Genomic DNA, 8,742 nt, shown 5'->3' with positions numbered 1-8,742 from the left:
AAAAAAAAAAAAAGAAAGAAAGAAAAGAAAGTTGGTCGGGCTTGGTGGCTCACGCCTGTAATCCCAGCACCTTGGGAGGCCGAGGCGGGCGGATCACCTGAGGCCAGGAGTTCAAGACCAGCCCGGGCAACGTGGTGAAACCCCGTCTCTACTAAAAATACAAAAATTAGCCGGGCGTGGTGATGAGCACCTGTAATCCCAGCTACTTGGGAGGCAGAGGCAGGGGAATTGCTTGAACCAGGAAGGGGGAGGTTGCAGTGAGCTGAGATCACGCCACTGCACTCCAGCCTGTGCGACAGACTGAGACTCCGTCTCAAAACAAAAACCAAGTTTTTGGTTTTGTTTTGTTTTTTAAGATACAGAGTCTCAGTACGTTCTCCAGGCTGATCTCGAACTCCTGACCTCAAGCCATCCTCCCACGTTGACTTCCCAAAGCGCTCATTACAGGCATGAGCCACCAGACACTGGTGAGGCCTGAGGGGCAGGCCCTGCACAGAGCTGGGCCCAGGGATCGGGAGGAGGGAACAGTTTAGACATTCTGAGGTCAACTCTGCTGAGGGGGGAAGGTAGCTTGGTGTTCAGGGTTCAGATAGAGGACAGACAGTGACATCAGGCCAAGAACGCTACCCCTGTTGCCCTCCTGACTTGAATGTGGTCAGCAGAGAAGTGGGATCCGATGAGGTCTTGGCCACGTTTGCCTGTTCTACATCCTCTTTTTCTTTTTCTTTTTTTTTGAGAGAGAGTCTCGCTGTGTCACCCAGGCTGCAGTGCGATGGCACGATTTTGGCTCACTGCAGCCTCCGCCTGCTGGGTTCAAGCGATTCTCCTGCCTCAGCCACCTGAGTAGCTGGGACTACAGGCACCCGCCACCAGTCGCAGTTAATTTTTGTATTTTTATTAGAGATGGGGTTGCACCATATTGGCCAGGCTGGTCTCGAACGCCTGACCTTGTGATCCGCCTGCCTCTGCCTCCCAAAGTGCTGGGATTACAGGTGTGAACCACCATGCCCAGCCTACATCCTCTGTTTCTGACTTTGTGGTATTCAGTACAAGAGAAAGAGAGGAGAGGGCTGGCTGCCAGCGTGGGCCTCACTCACAGGGTCCTAAACAGAGCTGCCCCATCCCCCTAACCAGCCTTCCTCCCTGTGACAGGCTGTGGGTCATTTGCTTCTTAGTCACAGGTCTGAACTTTCTTGCCTGGGGCTGGGATGTGCCCCCGTGTTCACCCCTGTCTCAGGAGATACTGGGTCCCATCCGCTCCAACAAGGATCTCCGGGCCCCACTGGCCCAGGTGTACAACCTGCCCTGGCAGTTGACCTGTCATCAGCAAGTTCTCTCTCTTTTCCACCAGGAGTCCCCGCCATGTGTCAGGGCTTGTGCTAGGCCTGGGGGCACAGCTGTGCAGCACGCTGGTCCTGGATCCCTTTAGGGGCCTAGGAGCTGAGCCCAGCCCTTCTCTTTGCAGTCGGGCCCCACCTTGGACATACCGGTTCTCTCCATCTTCAATGACATCAGCCAGGACTGGGCATTTTGTCAGCTGGGTGTGGTATGAATGGGAGGTGACCCTGCTGAAGCAATGGATCCAGGACCTGTACACAAGAGTGGTGCTGAGGATTGGCAGTGCCTACTTCTATGCCATTGTGATCAGTGTGACCAGGAGCAGGCAGGGCGGGTGAGTGGGCACAGCTGCTGAACAGCATGGGACCCTCAGATTCCACCCACAGCCTGTCTCCTGGAATGGTATGATGGGGGGGGGGCCTTACCCTGCCCTGGGGGCTGTGCCCTGTGTAGGGGGATAGGTGGCCTGATCTACCCCACTGGGATGTCATTCTTCCCATCTGGCTGGCAGGCCCCTGAGCCCCATGCTGCGGGTTATGTGAGGGTGTTCCCGATAGCAGAGCCCCTCCTCATGCCCGGACCTGCCACCCCCTCCCCATATCTCCTATGTCTGCAGTGGGTGAATGGTTTCTACACGCTAGAGCATGAAAAGGGCTACCTCTCCTTAGAGGCTGATATCAGCAGCCTGTTCCCAGTGGGGCCCCTGTCCTCCCGCCTCTGCGTCACTGTCACCATCAACGGCATGCTCACCCCCCCACCCTGCCACCACGGACTGTCCATACGTGACCGACAAGTCCAAATGGGTACCATGCCTCCACTGCATGCACCCACCTTCCCACCCCACCCTGTGGTCTTCCTGCCAGGGACAGGGTGGCTTTCGCAGAGAGGAGGCCCTGACCTGGGGAGGCAAGTGAACTGAGGGCGAAAGACCCATGGCAAGGGCCCAGCGAACCACAGTCCTCCTGCCCTAGGTATCCCAAGGGTTACTTTGTCCAGAACACAGACTTTGACTTCTTCAACTACGCGGGACTGCAGCAGTCTGTGCTTCTGTACACGACACCATCTACCTGCATCGATGACATCAACATCACCGCCGGCATGGAGCGAGATAGTGGTGACGGCTTCTGGTAGGATCTTCCCTCAGCGGGGCCCAGGTGGCTCTGTTTGTTCCCTATTTGGAAAGCTCTCCCAGGAAAAAGGTTCTCCCAGCATCTCTAAACCTTCACAGGTTCCCATCCACCTACGAAGCTAAAATCCAGGCTGTCTGAGCAGGCTTGGGCTCCCGATATCACTCATGTGGTTGATCTCACTTGGAGAAGAGGGTCTGGCCTACCATCACATAGCTAAGGGTGGCAATCCTGTCCCTTCCCCATGGTGCTGCTCTCACTCTAGCTCCCGTTCCTACACATCGTGCTCAAGGAACAGGCAGCTTCGGGGGGCTGGGTGCGGTGGCTCACGCCTGTCATCCCAGCTCTTTGTAAGGAGGACTTGGTAGGGGGATCACTTCAGGCCAAGAGTTCAAGACCAGCCTGGGCAACATAGCGAGACCATCACCGCAAAAAATTAAAAAATTCGCCAGGCATGGTGATGTGTGCCGGTAGTCCCAGCTGCTGAGGCAGGAGAATCAGTTGAGCATGGTAGGTCAAGGGTGCAGTGAGCTGTGACCGCATCACTGCACTCTGGTCTGGGCAACAGAGGGAGACCTTGTCTTTTTTATTTGTATTTGTTTTTGAGCTACAGTCTCTGTAGGAGCCCAGACTGGAGGGCACTGGTGTACTCTTGGGTTCACTGCAACCTCTGCCTCCCAAGTTCAAGTGATTCTCCTCCCTCAGCCTCCCGAGTAGCTGGGATTACAGGTACCTTCCACCTCATCCAGCTAATTTTTGTATTTTTTTAAGTACAGACAGGGTTTCACCATGTAGGCCTGATTGGTTTTGAACTCTTGACCTCTGATTACTAAGCTGCCTCGGCCTCCCAATGTGCAAGGATTACAGATGTGAGCCACTGTGCATGACTGGGATACCCTGTCTTTAAGAAAAAAAAACTTTTAATTTTTTTTTTAACATATCTTTTTCCTTTGAGAGATGAGGCCTTGCCCAGGCTGGATGGCAGTGGTGCAATGATTGACAGCTGTTTTGGGGCCGCAGTTGTTAGTTTCAAAGAATTTAGGCTGGGTATGGTGGCTAATGCCTGTCATCCCAGCACTTTGGGAGGCCACGGTGGGTGGATCGCTTGAGTTCAAAAGTTCGAGACCAGCCTGGGCGACATAGTGAGATCCTATTTCAAAAAGAATACAGAATTTAAATAAGAATCACACAGCAAAGGTGATGCAGCATACAGCAATTTATTGTAAAGGGAAAAGTATTTTGCAAGTGAAGTGCAGAATAGCCCGGGCACAGTGGCTCATGCCTGTAATCCCAGCACTTTGGGAGGCCAAGGCGGGTAGATCACTTGAGCTCGGGAGTTCAAACCAGCCTGGACAACATTAGGCGGGTGTGGTGGCATGTGCCTGCAATCCCAGTACTAGGGAGGTTGAGATGGGAGAATTGCTTGAACCCAGGAGGTGGAGGTTGCAGTGAGCTGAGATTGCAACACTCAATTATGTAATCCCAGGTACTTAGGAGGCTGAGACAGCTTGGGTGACAGAGTGAGATCCCATCTCAAAAAACACAGTGAAGTACAAAATACGCGCTTCACCCTGAGAAAGAAATCAGGGCAGGCTGCTGGTAAGGATGAGAGAGTGCTGATTATCAGTGGGGAAACTCCCTTTCTGGGAGTCTTCCATGATGAATTCCTAAGGAGCTGGGAGAAGTGTTACTCTAAGCACGNCAAGTGAGCTGAGGGCAAAAGACCCACAGCAAGGGCCCAGCGAACCAAAGTCCTCCTGCCCTAGGTATCCCAAGGGTTACTTTGTCCAGAACACAGACTTTGACTTCTTCAACTATGTGGGACTGCAGCGGTCTGTGCTTCTGTACATGACACCAACTACCTGCATTGATGACATTGCCATCACCACTGGCGTGGAGCGAGACAGTGGTGATGGCTTCTGGTAGGACCCTTCTTCAGCGGGGCCCAGGGTGGCTCTGTTTGTTCCCTATTTGGAAAGCTCTCCCAGGAAAAAAGTTCTCCCAGCATCTCTAAACCTTCACAGGTTCCCATCCACCTATGAAGCTAAAATGCAGGCTGTCTGAGTGGGCACGGGCTCCCGAGATCACTCGTGTGGTTGATCTCGCTTGGAGAAGAGGGTCTGGCCTAACGTCACATAGCTCAGGGTGGCATTCCTGTCCCTTCCCCACAGTGCTGCTCTCACTCTAGCTCCCATTGCTACACATTGTGCTCAAGGAACAGGCAGCTTCGGGGGGCCTGGTGTGGTGGCTCACGCCTGTCATCCCAGGTCTTTGTAAGGAGGACTTGGTAGGAGGGTCACTTCAGGCCAAGAGTTCAAGACCAGCCTGGGCAACATAGTGAGACCATCAGCACAAAAATTAAAAAAATCACCAGGCATGGTGATGTGTGCCGGTAGTCCCAGCTGCTGAGGCAGGAGAATCAGTTGACCATGAGAGGTGAAGGGTGCAGTGAGCTGTGACCGCATCACTGCACTCTGGTCTGGGCAACAGAGGGAGACCTTGTCTTTTTTATTTGTATTTGTTTTTGAGCTGGAGTCTCTGTAGGAGCCCACACTGGAGGGCACTGGTGTACTCTTGGGTTCACTGCAACCTCCGCCTCCCAAGTTCAAGTGATTCTCCTCCCTCAGCCTCCCGAGTAGCTGTGATTACAGGTACCTTCCGCCTCATCCAGCTAATTTTTGTATTTTTTTAAGTAGAGACAGGGTTTCACCATGTAGGCCTGATTGGTCTTGAACTCTTGACCTCTGATTACTCAGCTGCCTCGGCCTCCCAGTGTGCAAGGATTACAGGTGTGAGCCACCATGCATGACTGGGATACTCTGTCTTTAAGAAAAAAAAAAAAAAAATTTTTTTAAATATATCTTTTTCCTTTGAGAGATGAGGCCTTGCCCAAGCTGGATGACAGTGGTGCAATGATTGACAGCTGTTTTGGGGCCACAGTTGTTAGTTTCAAAGAATTTAGGCTGGGTGTGGTGGCTGTCATCCCAGCACTCTGGGAGGCCACGGTGGGCAGATCGCTTGAGCTCAAAAGTTCGAGACCGGCCTAGGTGACATAGTGAGATCCTGTTTCAGAAAGAATAAAGAATTTAAATACGAATCACACAGCAAAGGTGATGCAGCAATTTATTGTAAAGGGAAAAGTATTTTGAAAGTGAAGTGCAGGATAGCCTGGGCACAGTGGCTCATGCCTGTAATCCCAGCACTTTTGGAGGCTGAGGCGGGTGGATCACTTGAGCTCAGGAGTTCAAACCAGCCTGGACAACATTAGGCGGGTGTGGTGGCATGTGCCTGCAATCCCAGTACTAGGGAGGTTGAGATGGGAGAATTGCTTGAACCCAGGAGGTGGAGGTTGCAGTGAGCTGAGATTGCAACACTCAATTATGTAATCCCAGGTACTTGGGAGGCTGAGACAGCTTGGGTGACAGAGTGAGATCCCATCTCAAAAAACACAGTGAAGTACAAAATATGCCCTTCACCCTGAGAAAGAAATCAGGGCAGGCTGCTGCTAAGGATGAGAGAGCACTGATTATCAGTGGAGAAACTCCCTTTCTGGGAGTCTTCCATGATGAATTCCTAAGGAGCTGGGAGAGGTGTTACTCTAAGCACATTCTGGGTCGTCTTCTGGCTGCACATGGGTTGTAGCTGTACATGCTTGTTCACACATCACACGTCTCAGTGCCGTGGTTGGCACTTCTGAAGGAAACGGTCACTTCCTTGACTACCTGCTCTGCCTGAAGATCATAGCTTGTTGCAGCTCCAAACTCCTGGCTCGAGCAATCCTCCCTCTTCAGCCTCCCAAGTACCTGGGGTTGCTGGGACTACAGGCAAGCACCACCATGCCCAGCTAATTTTTGTTATTTTTAGGGAAGATGTGGTTTCCCTATGTTACCCAGGCTGATCTTGAACTGCTGGGCTCAAGCCATCCTCCCACTTGAGCCTCCCTGTGTTGGTGTGTTGGGATTACAGGTGTGACCACTGTGCCTGGTCAAAAGCGTGTTTTTGTTTTGTTTTGTTTTTTGAGACAGAGTCTTGCGCTGTCACCCAGGATGGAGTGGTGCAGTGGCATGATCTTGGCTCACTGCAACCTCTGCCTCTCAGGTTCAAACAGTTCTCCTGCCTCAGCCTCCCAAGTAGCTGGGATTACAGACGTGTTCTACCACACCCGGCTAATTTTTGTATTTTTAGTAGAGATGGGGTTTTGCCATGTTGACCAGGCTGGTCTTGAACTCCTGACCTGATGTGTTCCACCCCTCTCAGCCTCCCAAATGGCTGGAATTACAGGCATGAGCTACGGCACCTGGCCCCAAAAAATGTTTTTTTAAAATTCAGAAAAACATGCCGGGAGCAGTGGCTCATGCCTGCAATCCCAACATCTTGGGAGGCAGAGGCAGGTGGATCACCTGAGATCAGGAGTTCGAGACCAGCCTGGCCAACATGGTGAAACACCATCTCTACTGAAATATGAAAATTTGCTGGGCATCTGTAATCCCAGCCACTTGGGAGGCCGAGGCAGGAGAATTGCTTGAACCTGGGAGGCAGAGGCTGTGGTGAGTTGAGATCACTTCATCCTGGGTGACAGAGTGAGACTGTCTCAAAACAAAATGTTTTTTGTAGAGTTGGGGTCTCACTCTGTTGCCCAGGCTGGTCTTGAACTGGATTCAAGTGATCCTACTGCCTTAGCCTCCCAAAGACTGGGGATTCCAGGCATGAGCCACCTAGTCTGGTCAAGGAGAAGGCCCGATATTGAAGGGCAGGTCCCAAGGTCAGCCAGGAAAGGGCAGAGCCTCTGATTGCTGCTTCTCTGCTTGCAGGCCCAGAGGCGGCTGCTGAGGTGCACTGGGGGTCTTCCTGCTGCAGGGCAGGCCAGGCCAGGTGGGGCTCAGGCTGTTGGGGTGGTCGCACCTGGCGCTTTGGTGTTGTAGGTGCGGCTGACTGCACAGATATCACTGGAGCCTTTTTCTAACTTCTGCACACTCTCTGTAGGGGATCCGCACTGTGGCTGTCACCGAGAGCCCGTTCCTCATCAACGGGAAACCTTTCTATTTCCACGGAGTCAAGAAGCATGAGAATGTAGACACGCACTGGGGCTCTTGGGTCCTCGTGGGGGCTACTTCTGGTCACCTTCTACTTTTGCCTTCCCTGTGTCCCGCAGTTCAGGCCGATGAGGCAAATGAGCTTCCCTGTGGCAGCTCAGGGTGATAAGGCAAATGGCTCCAAACGACCCTGCAGTGGAGCTGGTGGTTGGACTGGAGAGGGGGCTCATGGCGTGGCTCTCCAGGGTCCTGGCTCTTGGAGAAAGTGCAGCTTCGACAGGGACGGGTCACTGGGCTCTGCTGTCCCCTAGATCCGAGGGAAGGACTTCGACTGCTGCTGGTGAAGGACTTCAACCTGCTTCGCTGCCTTGACACCAACGTCTTCCACACCAGCCACTATCCCTACGGGGAAGAGATGCTGCAGATGTGTGACCGGTATGGGAGTGTGGTCATTGATGAGTGTCCCGCTGTGGGCCTGGTGCTGCTATGAGTCCCCACCGCACAGCTGCTCTGCCTGGCCAGCCTGTGGGCCACACCATGACCCTCTGTCCCTTCCCTCCTGGCCCCCTGGCAGCTCTTCAACAACGTGTCTATGCATCACTACATGTGGGTGATGGAAGAACTGCTGCGCACAGACCAGATTCACCCCGCCATGGTGATGTGGTCTGCCCAAGAGAGCCTGCGTCCTACCTGGAATCTGCCTGCTACTACATCAAGTGAGTGCCCCCTGGTTGCCCTGGGCTGGATTGGGAAGGAGACCCTGGCAGGTGGCAGATGGGTGGGCGTGTGCTATGCGAGATCAGTGCCTAGTCCCAGCCCAATGGGAGGGCTGTCCATACCTGGATAGTTCAGGGAACCAGATATCTACCTACCCAAATTGTGGTTTTCTTTTTCTGTTTTTGAGACGGAGTTTTCTTGTGTCACGCAGGCTGGAGGACAGTGGTGAGATCTTGGCTCACTACAACCTCGGCCTCCTGGGTTCAAGTCGTTCTTCTGCCTCAGCCTCCTGAGTAGCAGGGATTACAGGCATGCATGAGTGCATGGACTTGGCTTGTTTTGTTTTTGAAACAGGGTCTCACTCCGATTGCCCAGGCTGGAGTACAGTGGCTCGATCTCGGTTCACTACAGCCTCGACTTCCCAGGCTCAGGTGACGTTTCTGCCTCAGCTTCCCAAATAGCTGGGATTATAGATGTGTGCCACCATGCCCAGCTAACTTTTGCTTTTTTTTTTTTTTTTTTTTTGA

At 52.9% G+C, this 8,742-nt stretch overlaps 1 pseudogene; it reads left to right on the top strand.

Moving 5' to 3' along the window:
- The window catches only part of LOC108528762 (beta-glucuronidase-like), a 13,946-nt pseudogene extending 5,728 nt beyond the window's left edge, over positions 1-8,218 (top strand).
- Positions 8,219-8,742: the final 524 nt, after the last annotated feature.

This window comes from Rhinopithecus bieti, unplaced genomic scaffold (assembly GCF_001698545.2).
Source record: "Rhinopithecus bieti isolate Rb0 unplaced genomic scaffold, ASM169854v2 scaffold_5994, whole genome shotgun sequence".
NCBI classification, from domain to species: Eukaryota; Metazoa; Chordata; class Mammalia; order Primates; family Cercopithecidae; genus Rhinopithecus; species Rhinopithecus bieti.
Note: the sequence above shows the minus strand (reverse complement) of the source record. Positions and strands in the feature narration are given on the sequence as shown.